We start from the raw sequence: 11,936 nt of genomic DNA, 5'->3' as shown, positions 1-11,936 counted from the left end.
ATATAAGGGTTTACATTTTGATCCTCTATTAGTCAACATTTAATCAATGCAGGCAAACGTTTAGCTCTTTGTCTAATAGAGGAGCGAATTGTAAACACAGTTGGATGACATACTGTCACCCTTCCTTTTCTCTCTCCTGTCAGATTTTATTTAGGAATCTGAGATATGATCTTCCACTGGAACTTCTCACTTGTAATTCACTGTTATCAAGTACTTTTCATGCCTGGTTTATACTTCATGTAAATGGGCAGCAATACAGAGTCCAACAAATACAGCTAGTTTTATAAGTACATTGAAAATAAAATGTTCTATTCATGATAATAGGTTAATGATTTGATATTTAAAAAAATCACCCAATTGGCTGGCTGATTAATCAGGCCATTAAGTACAATTCTGAGATAATGGCAGATGCACTGGCAGATGATTGCGCTCACAAGCCAAGTGAACAAAAATTGCTTGCAGACACATCTGTAGCCAATCTTGTCAGTGTGCCTACTGTGGAATGATGTTAGCACTCCCCCTTGTGTCAATTTCACCATTCTACGGGCAGCCATCAGTGGGTGCTGAGAAACAGTGGGAAACGTGCCAATGCAGGATGTAACGTTTCCTGAGAGAAAACAGTTCACATCTATCTTTAAAAGCTCAGTATATTTCATAGGCCACTCTTAATAACATATACAATGTTTATTGTCTGTGTAATGTCATTCATAGATCTTCCTAAGTTCAAGACTGTTTACTCAATACACACTAAATAGAAATAAAGATGCAGACTCTGGAATTAATTGAAGAGAAGAGCTGGTCCCATCTTTATTCTGAGCTCAATGTTACAAACGAGGCATTGTCCAGAGAATGTCTAACAGTCTCAGGTGGGCACACTTTTTGTACATTTTCTTCATAACCATTTTTATTTTTTCATAAAAACTTGTCCCAGTTCCACTATCGTTCTCCAAACCATACATTATTCAATGTATGCCAATTGATAGTCAATACTTACACCAACCAGTTCTTGGTACCATTAGGTTCATCCTGTACTACTACTATTTTTTTTATTTTTTTTTCAAGGCAATCATATTCTATATCACCAGCTGCCCATATTGTTTCTTCCGGTGCTTGGCCGGGCTGTTCTGTCCTTGAGCCAAGGCTCTCCCTTCGACTGAGGCCCCTAGAAGCCTGTCAAAGAGGCCTCCTGAGGATTTACGCTGAAGCCTACAGAGGCCTTTCCTGCATGAAACCAGTTTATTCTGGACCATTCCTATTTTTCTCCTTACAATATCAGTTTATTACCTCATTTCCCCCCTTTCATGACTTTTGTCATGAACCCATTATAGTCAGCCTTTTTATTTGCAATCTATCAAAGATATATTTTTTATTGATAGTGTTTTAATAGTTTGTTTATATAGTTAATAGTGTGGGTTAATTGACTATCCCCAACCTTTCATTCCTTCTTACCTATACGTTGTATCCAAGGTGGCTATCTCTGCCAACAGAGACCATATCTAATCATCATCAGGCATGGGGCAGGATAGTTGAGTTGTTACTTCTACTAAGTTATTACACTTCATAATGTTACTAATACTGTGAGTAACTAACATATTGATATGACCTACTGTATGCAAGCTTAATACATTCCTGACCATCTATGAAGCCAGGAAGGTTCTCTTGCTTTATGCAGTTACAACTAATGTATACTATATTTATTGGTTAATACTGATTAAATACTGATAACAAATCTAAATCAGTAAAGAAAACAATACAAAATGACAAATGTACTGGTGGGGTATTAAATGATCATACATAATGTAGAATATAATGTGGTTATAAAAATGATTATAAAACAACCGTATGCTGTCCCTCATTCTCCCTCATTTCCCCCTTCAATGAATCATCAATGCTTAATGGAATGTGGATGTGGTAAGTCCTACGACTACGCCCACGACAGGCACTTGGCTAAACAGCAACTGCAGCCCTTTTCCAAATCCTCCTTATTCTTTCACTTAACCTAAGATGAGGAAATACAGCCTCATCTTCATCCAGTTTATGCCACTTAGTCAGCTGATACGATTAGGTATTTTATTAACTCTAACGATTGCTGACACTCCACACCTGCAGAGTTTCTATATATTTTCTCAAGCCAAAAATGCGTTCGCACTCCCTGCGTCTCACTTAATAAATCGCTATCCATATCATTATTTTAGCCGCAAATCTATTCCCTCGATTCTAAGTTTTTTTTTGTTGGGTTTAACTGCTTATTAACGTATTGATTTAGCCAGAACGTACTTGGGTAAATTAGCTATTCATTCTTCCAAAACTCTATTAACCGCCACTCGCTCTGGATAACTTTCCCATCCTGTAATATTTTAACTCTACCTTTCTCTTAGTCAAGGAACGCTCGCCTCCCACGAGTCACGTGGTTTGGCCCGCCACGTGCAGTGGGAACACCTGTGTTTGTGGCCACGCCTGCACACACCCGCACCCCGTCTTGTCTAAATGTATATAAACCCTTGTCAAAGGGTGCCGTGGCCATTGTTGAAGTAGCATGTTGTTTGTGTGGTGGTGTTTAAAGGTAGCATTCCTAACTGTTAATGTCAGTTATCGTCGGTGTTAGTGTTAACGTTGTTTGTGTTCCACGTGAGTACCCCGTTGTCATTGGTGTTTTATGTTATTAAATGTCTCAGACGTCGGGAGAGTCTGTGCGTCCTGCTCCACGCACTTCGGCACTCCGGCCGCACGTTACACTCCTATTGCTGCTATTTTAATATGTCCCTAATATGTATACTCTCTACTGCTGTAACTGTTACCGGTTTTATATACTGTATCCTCTATAATCTTTATTACTAAAACATGATTATGTTCCGTGCATGCATTTTATAATCAGATATTATTAATGGCGTTTAAACAGATCTGTCTGCGTATCCATTCACTTCCTTTGTTAAATTAGTGACTTCCCCTCTATACGACCATACCAAAATAATCTTAATTAGAACCCGGAAAAACTATTCTGCTGGTATGCGTCGTTCAGTACGTTATTGTCGGTAAACTATGAAATCGCGATGGCCACATCAAGACAAGCACAGTTTTTACGGACAAAACATTTAACATTGATCTCTTGGCGCTATTTTACTCACGAGTTCTATTATTCTTCTCTACATTGTCTGCGCATTTTTCCTTACTTCACTCGTTGTGGCCACATTTAGACTAAACAAATGGATCAAACACAACGGAGATTTCAACCACGCAAATCTCTTAGTCATTACTGCCTAAATTCCATCAATATCTGAACTTTGCAACGAGAGGAGCGAACGCGCTGGATCTCGTTTACACAAATATCTCCAGTGCGTACCGAGCGGAACCCCGCCCCCACCAAGGATAATCTGATCACATGTCTGTAATATTGATCCCTGCAATTAGACCGATCGTAAGACGCTCGAAACCGCTTCTGAAGCAGGTGAGAACCTGGCCAGCAGGAGCCATGCCTGCTCTTCAGGACTGTTTTGAGCAGACGACACGGATCACATTCAATGAGGTTGCTACTGACGGTGACACTGTTAACTGGGAGGAGTATACAGCATCAGTGACTGGCTACATCAGCAAGTGCATTGATGATGTTACTGTCTCCAAGAGCATAATCACACACCCCAACCAGAAGCCATGGATGACTGCTGAGGTGTACATGCTACTGAGGACCTGCGACTCAGCCTTCAGAGCAGGTGACAAAGAGGCTCTTAGAAAAGCGAGAGCCAAACTGTCACGTGCAATCAGGTAAGCAAAGCGTGCACATGCCCAGAGGATCCATGGACACTTCAGAGACACTGGTGACACATGGTGCATGTGGGAGGGCATTCAGGCCATTACTAACTACAGGAAAACATCACCTTCCTGTGATAGTGATGCTTCCCTCCCAGATGCACTGATTGCTGCAAACTGTGTATAGAAGTCACAGAACAAAGTTGTGGTGGAAAAGTCCATCCCTCCGCAAAATGACCAGGTGCTGTGCCTGACTGTGGCTGATGTGAGGCGAACTCTGCGTGAAGGTAACCCATGGAAAGCTGCTGGACCAGACAACATCCCGGGTCGTGTGCTCAGAGAATGTGCTGACCAGCTTACAGATGTCCTGAGAGACATCTTCAAGATCTCTCTCAGCTGCACCGTTGTCCCAACGTGCTTCAAGACTACCACCATCGTCCCCCTGCCTAAGAAGCCCATGGTGTCATGTCTCAATGACTACCATCCTGTCGCACTCACATCCATCATGAAGTGCTTCAAGAGACTCGTCATGAGACACATCAAGACCCAGCTGCCCCCTTCTCTGGACCCCCTGCAGTTCGCGTACAGCTCCAACCGCTGTACGAATGATGCCAGCTCCACCACACTCCATCTGGCACTCACACGTGGACAAAAAGGGCACCTACGTGAGAATGCTGTTCATAGAGTTCAGTTCAACATTCAACACCATCGTTGCTCAGCATCTGACTGGAAAGTTGAGCTTACAGGGCTTGAACACGTCCCTCTGCAACTGGATCCTGGATTTCTTGACTGGTAGACCTCAGTCAGTCCGGATCGGGAGCAGCACTTCCAACACCAGCACCACTGGTGATCCCCAGGGCAGCATACATCGCCCTCTGCTGTTCACACTGCTGACTCATGACTGTGCTGCATTGGACAGCTCAAACCACATCAAGTTCGCTGATGACACAACCGTGGGGGTCTCGTCAACAAGGACAACGAGTCAGCATATGGAGATGATGTGCGAGAACTGGTGAGCTGATGCAAGGTCAACAACCTGTATCTGAATGTTGACAAAACAAAAGAAATGGTTGTTGACTTCAGGAGAGCAAGGCGAGATCACTCCCCACTTACCATCAATGGCTCCTCAGTGGAGATCACCAAGAACACCAAGTTCTTTGGTGTTCACTTAGTGGAGAACCTCACCTGGACCCTGAACACAAGTTCCATTACCAAGCGAGCCAATGTCTTTACTTCCTTTGGAACCAGAGGAAAGCCCATCTCACATCACCCATCCTCACTACCTTCTATAGAGGTACTATAGAGATCATCCTGAGCAGCTGCATCACTACCTGGTTTGGGAACTGCACTGTCTTTGACCACAAGACCCTTCAGAGAATAGTGAGAACAGCCGAGAAGATCATTGGGGTCTCGCTTCCCTCCATCACGGACATCTACACAACACGTTGCATCCATAAAGCCACCAGCATTGTGGGAGATCCCACACACCCCTCCCACAAACTGTTCACCTATCTTGAAAAAGGTACCGCAACATCCGGTCCATCACCTCTAAACTGCAACAGCTTCTTCCCAGAAGGCATCAGACTCCTGAACTCTGGCTAATTCCAATTTCAATTCCAAACAAATAGACACTTCTATACACACACATACACAAATTGTTTTTGTATCGGACTAGTTGCTGAAGTCAAACTTCACACACACATATGCACTCCTTTTGCACTCTTGCACATCATTCCTACTTGCTGCTGGAGTACTTTACTAAATCAGCACTATACTTTGAACTGTATTGTATTGTTTCCACTCATGTAGGGTGTTGTCTGTTGCACGTATATTTTCTTTTTTTTTTATGTTGCACCATGGGCCGGGAGGAACGTTGTTTCATTTTTGCTGTGTACTTGTATATAGCTGAAATGACAAGTCTTTTGAACATTTAACATTTATCTCTTCAGCACTTTCTCTCTCTCTCTCTCTCTCTCTATTCTCTTTATTCACTGCACTTTTTTTTTATTTCATCATTTTTATTAAACTATTTTTTGCTCACTCTTTCCCTTTTATAGTAAGTTTTTGTAAAACCATTTTCACTTTTACTGCTTGATTTTCTAGCTATTACACCTTTTTTGTGTTATTTTTATATTTTTAACAGACAATTCTCACTCCTTCAATTCCCAGTCTGCACCCTTAAGACCCCCAAAACCTGACTATAAAGCTCTGTGGACAAGGTCTGAATACCACCGATGCACAATTTTTAAACAGGTATTCTGCTTACCTTTGATAGTGCGTGTGTGGATTCAGACCCCGGTCACAGAACAATGCAGCTTTGGGTTGTCCACCAGCTGGTGCTTTTGTCCTGCCGATGGCGTGGGTCCATTGCCAATTGATCCTTGTGGTATGAGCCACCAATTAATGTGGTTCCTAGAGCTTCCTAAATTCAAGACTCAATGCGCACTAAATAGAAATAAAGATGCAGTCTCTGGAATTAATTGAAGAGAATAGCTGGTCCCATCTTTATTCTGAGTTCAATGTTACAAATGAGGCATTGTCCAGAGAATGTCTAACAGTCTCAGGTGGGCACACTTTTTATACATTTTCTTCTTAACCATTTTTATTTTTTCATAAAAACTTGTCCCAGTTCCACTATTGTTCTCCAAACCATACATTATTCAATATATGCCAATTGATAGTCAGTACTTACACCAATCAGTTCTTGGTACCATTAGGTTCATCCTGAACTACTACAATTTTTAATTTTTTTAAGGCAATCATATTTTATATCACCGGCTGTCCCCTCTTTGAGCCAAAGCTCTCCCTTTGACTGAGGCCCCTAAAGGCCTGTCAAAGAGGCCTACTGAGGATTTACACTGAAGCCTACAGAGGCCTTTCCTGCATGAAGCCAGTTTATTCTGGACCATCCCTATTTTTCTCCTTACAATATCAGTTTATTACCTCCGTAATTAGACTGATACTGCTCTTTAATGAGAAAATGCAAATAATATTAGTTGGGTAAAAGCATCAAGTCCTCAACAAGATAAATTAGGTTACAATAACACAGATATGTGATTCACTTCAGATACTATAACACAGATGTGTGATTCACTTCAGATACTATAAAACAGATGCATGATTCACTTCAAATACTATAACAGAAAATTAAAAGAAAATGGCAAAAATTGGATTCCAGAACCAAAACAAATGGACACAGACACCCAGCCCTTTCTGTTTGTTTCAGATGTGGGATTTCAGAGGTTGTTGGCTGTAACAGACACTTAAAAGTGAGAAGGACTACTACACAGAGATGCTGGACTGTGTGGTTGTGAAGAAAATTGAAGGTCTGACCATCTGTCATAACACTTTTGGTCTGAAGAAAAAAATTAATGGGTCTATTATTTTATAGAGAGTGACTGGGAAAGGGAAACTGTAGTCTTACATGTCAAGGACATGTCTGTCTCCCATAGTAGGGACTACATCAGCAAGCTTTTTCACTAATATTAGGAGAATTTACCATTCAAAGATTTTTACCATTAAAATGACATATTAACTGTAAAAGAAGGCCTTTAGCACATTTTTATAGAGGACATCAGTTTTACTGATGTAAATTCCTGTCACGGACTACTCCTTCCCCCATGAGTCACGTGGTATGGCCTGCTGCATGCAGGGGGTTCATTTGTTTGTAGCAACGCCCTCCGCAAGGGCACACACCTGTACAGGGTTTTGACGTTAAGTGTTTGTATATCTATTTAAACCGCTGTCAGTGTGCACCTCGTCGTTGGTCATTGTCAATATCAATGTTAAGGTCGTCATTGTTGTGTAGACAGTCTGTGTTAAACGTTCACTTTGTGTAATACTGTTTAGATGTGTTTATGTTCAATGTTTTGTTCTATGTGAGTGCCCTGTTCAATGTTATTAAATGTCTCACAAAGTTGAGGGAGTCTGCACGTCCTGCTCTATGCCCTTCAGCATTCGGGCCGCACGTTACAATTCCAACGCATGCAGAATGTTGTAGGCATATCTGCGGTGTTATATTTTAAGGGTTGGCATGGCTTGGGGTCATTGGACCCACAGTGATATCCTTTCATGGGGTAAAAAAATCCCTGGTGGTGCCCTTCTCTGTGGCTAGTGCCAAACAATAACTACCTTCAAGGGGTTTTGAAGGTTATGTACTGTGACTAAGTCTATCTTGCTGGAATGTAATTATGTTGGTAGAAATATTCTTATGGTAAGTTTAATTAACCAAAAGCAACATGTACAGTCCCAGCTTTAAATCACACATCTTGCATATTATAAGGTTATAAGGTTATTTTCCAGTGCTGGTACTTGTATAGGAAATAGGTATAGTTATTAGTCATAGAAATGGGATTAACATCACACAAGTCACACTGAATTTACTGGCCCAGTGTTCCACACTGACTGCTTGTTTGTGCCAGTGTGTGCAATGCATGATTTGTGTGACCAAATTTCCCACTGGAGTGCCCCACCTCCAGGTGAACAGATGCACTGTTGAATTGGTCATTACAATAATACAACAATGGCTGGTCTCAGGACACCTCAGTTGCTAAAATTATGGCAAAAAGATTCATTCCTGTCACGGAGGGTCGGCGTCTCTGCAGGGGAACCACGCCGACTCGTCATGAGATCCACAGTAAACACGCAGGTCGGTAGAGAGGAAGTGGCGCATTAACAGATTACTGTGTGAGGAATCGCCAAGCCAAGCCAAACCTAGTCAAGCATTTCTTTTTGTTTTCATTTTTGTCTTTGTTTTTCAGTCCACTACTATTGAGAGCCCGGAGACCGAGGGGAATCTCACCATTCCCCAGGAGTACCAAGACCTGGCTGAGGTGTTCAGTAAGGAAAAGGCCACACAGCTGCCCCCCTCCACCGGGAGTGGGATTGCGCCATACCTCCCAGGAGCCAGACCTACCCTCTCTCCCAGGAGGAAACCGGGGCCATGGAAAGGTACATCAGTGAGGCCATGGCACAGGGGGACATGCGCCCCTCCACATCCCCAGCATCAGCAGGCTTGTTCTTTGTTAAGAAAAAGGACGGGGTTGAGGCCGTGCGTGGACTACCAGGGACTCAAGGAGAAATTGGTTAAATACCCCTATCCCCTCCCCCTAGTCCCTGTGGCACTTGAACAGGTGAGGGAGGCCCAGTACTTTATGAGGTTAGACCTGCACAGTGCCTACAACCTCATCAGAATCAGGGAGGGGGACGAATGGAAGACCGATTTTAGCACCTCCTCTGGTCACAATGAGTACCTAGTCCTGCTATATGGTTTAGCTACAACCCCCTCAATATTCCAGGCATATATTGATGAGGTTTTAAGGGAGTTCCTGGCTAGATTGGTCGTTGCATATGTTGATGACATCCTGATCTATTCTGCCTCCTTCGACCAACATGTGTGTGACGTGCACAAGATGCTACGCACCCTCTTGGAGAACCAGCTTTACTGCAAGATAGAAAAATTTGAGTTTCATTGCAGACAGGTAAACTTCCTAGGAAACATCATAAGTGAGGGTAGTGTAAGCATGCAACCCGGTAAAGTGGAGGCCGTGGCAAGCTGGCCCAGAATGCGTCGGGAACTACAGAACTTCTTGGGGTTTGCCAACTTCTACAGGCGCTTCATAAGCACCCTTGCCAGGCCTCTCACTGATTTGCTTAGGGGGAAAATCCAAACTGCTAAGGTTGGGAGAAGCGGCAGTGAGCGCATTCGCGGACCTGAAGACCGCCTTCTCCACCGCTCCCATGTTGTAACAACCCGACCCAGAGAAACCCTCCACTGTGGAAGTGGACACCTTGGGTGTGGGGGTGGGGGCTGTGTTGTCTCAAAAGAGAGGGGCAAGGGGTAAGCTAGGGCCCATTGAGTATTTTTCGAGGAAGTTGAGCCCATCCGAGCGGAACTACGGTGTGGGGGACAGGAAACTCCTAGCGATGAAACTGGTGCTGGAGGAGTGGAGGCATTGGCTGGAGGGAGCAAGACACCCCTTCACTGTCATTACCGACCACAAGAACCACAAGAGTACCTCCAGAGTGCAAAGAGGTTAAACTCCAGGCAGGCAAGGTGCTCACTTTTCTTCTTCAGGTTTGTCTTTTGTGTCACCTATAGGCCAGGAGAGAAATATGTGAGAGCGGATGTGCTCTCCCCACTACATCATGCCGAGGCCTGGTCCTCCAGTCAAGAACCAATACTTCCTCCCGCATGTTTCATGGGTGCCATCACCTGGGACATCGACTGCAGCAAAAAGACCGCAAATGCGCATCCCCAATGTCCACCCAACTGGCTATATGTCCCACTCAAACATCGCAGCGACCTCATCACCTGGGCACACACCTCTGTGGGGACTGGACATTCAGGATCAACACGCACCACGCAGCTGTTGAGTGTGAGATACTGGTGGCCCACTATGCACAGGGAAGTAGTCAGGTACGTTTCCTCGTGTACCAACTGTGCTCACAGCAAGACCCCATGCACTCCTCCTGCTGGTAAGCTGATCCCCCTTCCCATGCCTTGGCAACTGTGGTCCCACATTTCAAGAGATTTCATCACGGACCTGCCCGCCTCTGAGGAGAACACAACCATTTTGGTGGTTGTGGATCGCTTCTCCAAAATGGTTAGGTTCATCCCGCTAAAAGGTCTGCCCACAGCCTTAGAGACAGCGGACTTACTCTTTTGCCATATCTTCAGACAGTTTTGACTACCCGAGGATGTTGTCTCAGACGGGGGAGTCAGTTCACCTCAAGGCTGTGGAGGGAACTACTGGGAAAGCTAAATATTACCGTGAGCCTAACATCAAGTTACCATCCCTAGGCCAATGGCCAAGTGGAGAGAGTAAACCAGGAGGTGGGCAAATTCCAATGTCTGTACTGTCGACAGCACCCAGAGACCTGGAGTGCGTACCTTGCATGGGCCGAGTATGCACAAAACTCCTTAAGTCATGCTGCAACTGGGCTAACACCTTTTGAGTGTGTTCTAGGGTACCAGCCTCCCGTTTACCCCTGGAACCCACCGGTGTCAGATCAGCCATCTGTCGAGCAGTGGTGCCAAGGCAGTGAACAAGTTTGGGAGGAGACCCACAGGAGACTGCACTCCGCCATCGCGGCCTACAAAAGGAAGGCAGACTGGAAGCGGGCAGCCACCCCCCCGTTCAAGCCAGGACAGAAGGTGTGGGTCACTACCAGGGAGGGCAAGATGGGCCCTTTGGGCAAACTGCGGGCTAAATAAGAGGGCCCATACACCATAACTAGCCGGGTGAATGAGGTGATCTACAAGTTGGGTCTTTCGGGACATAGCTGGGCCTCCAGGGCATTCCACATGTCTGCCCTGAAGCCTGTTGTGGTGGGTCCCCTCACTGAGGAGGACAGCACTTTGGCAGTCCCACCCCCACCACTGGAGATCGGGGGTGAGCCAGCCTATGGGTTAGGGCCTTGCTGAACTCTCAGAGGAGGACCTCGGGATTGCAGTACCTGGTGTACTGGAAGGGGTACGGGCCCGAGGAGCGTTGCTGGGTGCTGGCTTCCCGGGTGTTGGACCCCGACCTCATCGCCTCCTTCCACTGGGAGCACCTGCGGAGGCCTGCTCCCTGTAGGCTGGGTCGCCCACATTCCAGGAGCCTGGCGGGGTCGTCCGCGGGGTGGGTTCTGTCACGGAGGGTTGGCCTCTCTGCAGGGGAACCACGCCCACTCACCATGAGATTCATAGTAACCCCGGTCCCAATCACCAGCCTACTAACCCGGTGCACCTGTTCTTTGTCTCTCCCGTCGCCTATTTCAGCCCGCAGGTCTGTAGGGGGGAGGCTGCGCATTAACAGATTACCATGTGAGGAATTGCCAAGCCAAGCCAAGCCAAATTATTTGTATTTTTGTCTTCATTTTCTTTGACAGACATTGGTGCCTTCAGCTATGGAGAATAAAGAACACTTTCTGGCAACCTCGCCTCTTGCTCCCTCTGTGCCGCCATCGTCACAATTCCTTATACTCTAAGGATCCACCAGTAGGTTAAGACTTTCATTACTCATACTTGTAAATAAGACTGCTCAAAAAATTAAGGGAACATTTAAATCGCACATCCGATCTTGATGAACAAAATATTCAAGTTGAAATTCTTTACTGACATAAATTGTGTATTTTGTTGAGAAGGAAATTATCTTACTATGGTCAAAGGAAATCAAAATCATCAACCCACATCAACCCACATCAGC

Source organism: Electrophorus electricus, chromosome 7, assembly GCF_041902795.1.
Source record: "Electrophorus electricus isolate QZ-2024a chromosome 7, ASM4190279v1, whole genome shotgun sequence".
NCBI lineage: Eukaryota > Metazoa > Chordata > Actinopteri > Gymnotiformes > Gymnotidae > Electrophorus > Electrophorus electricus.
Note: the sequence above shows the minus strand (reverse complement) of the source record.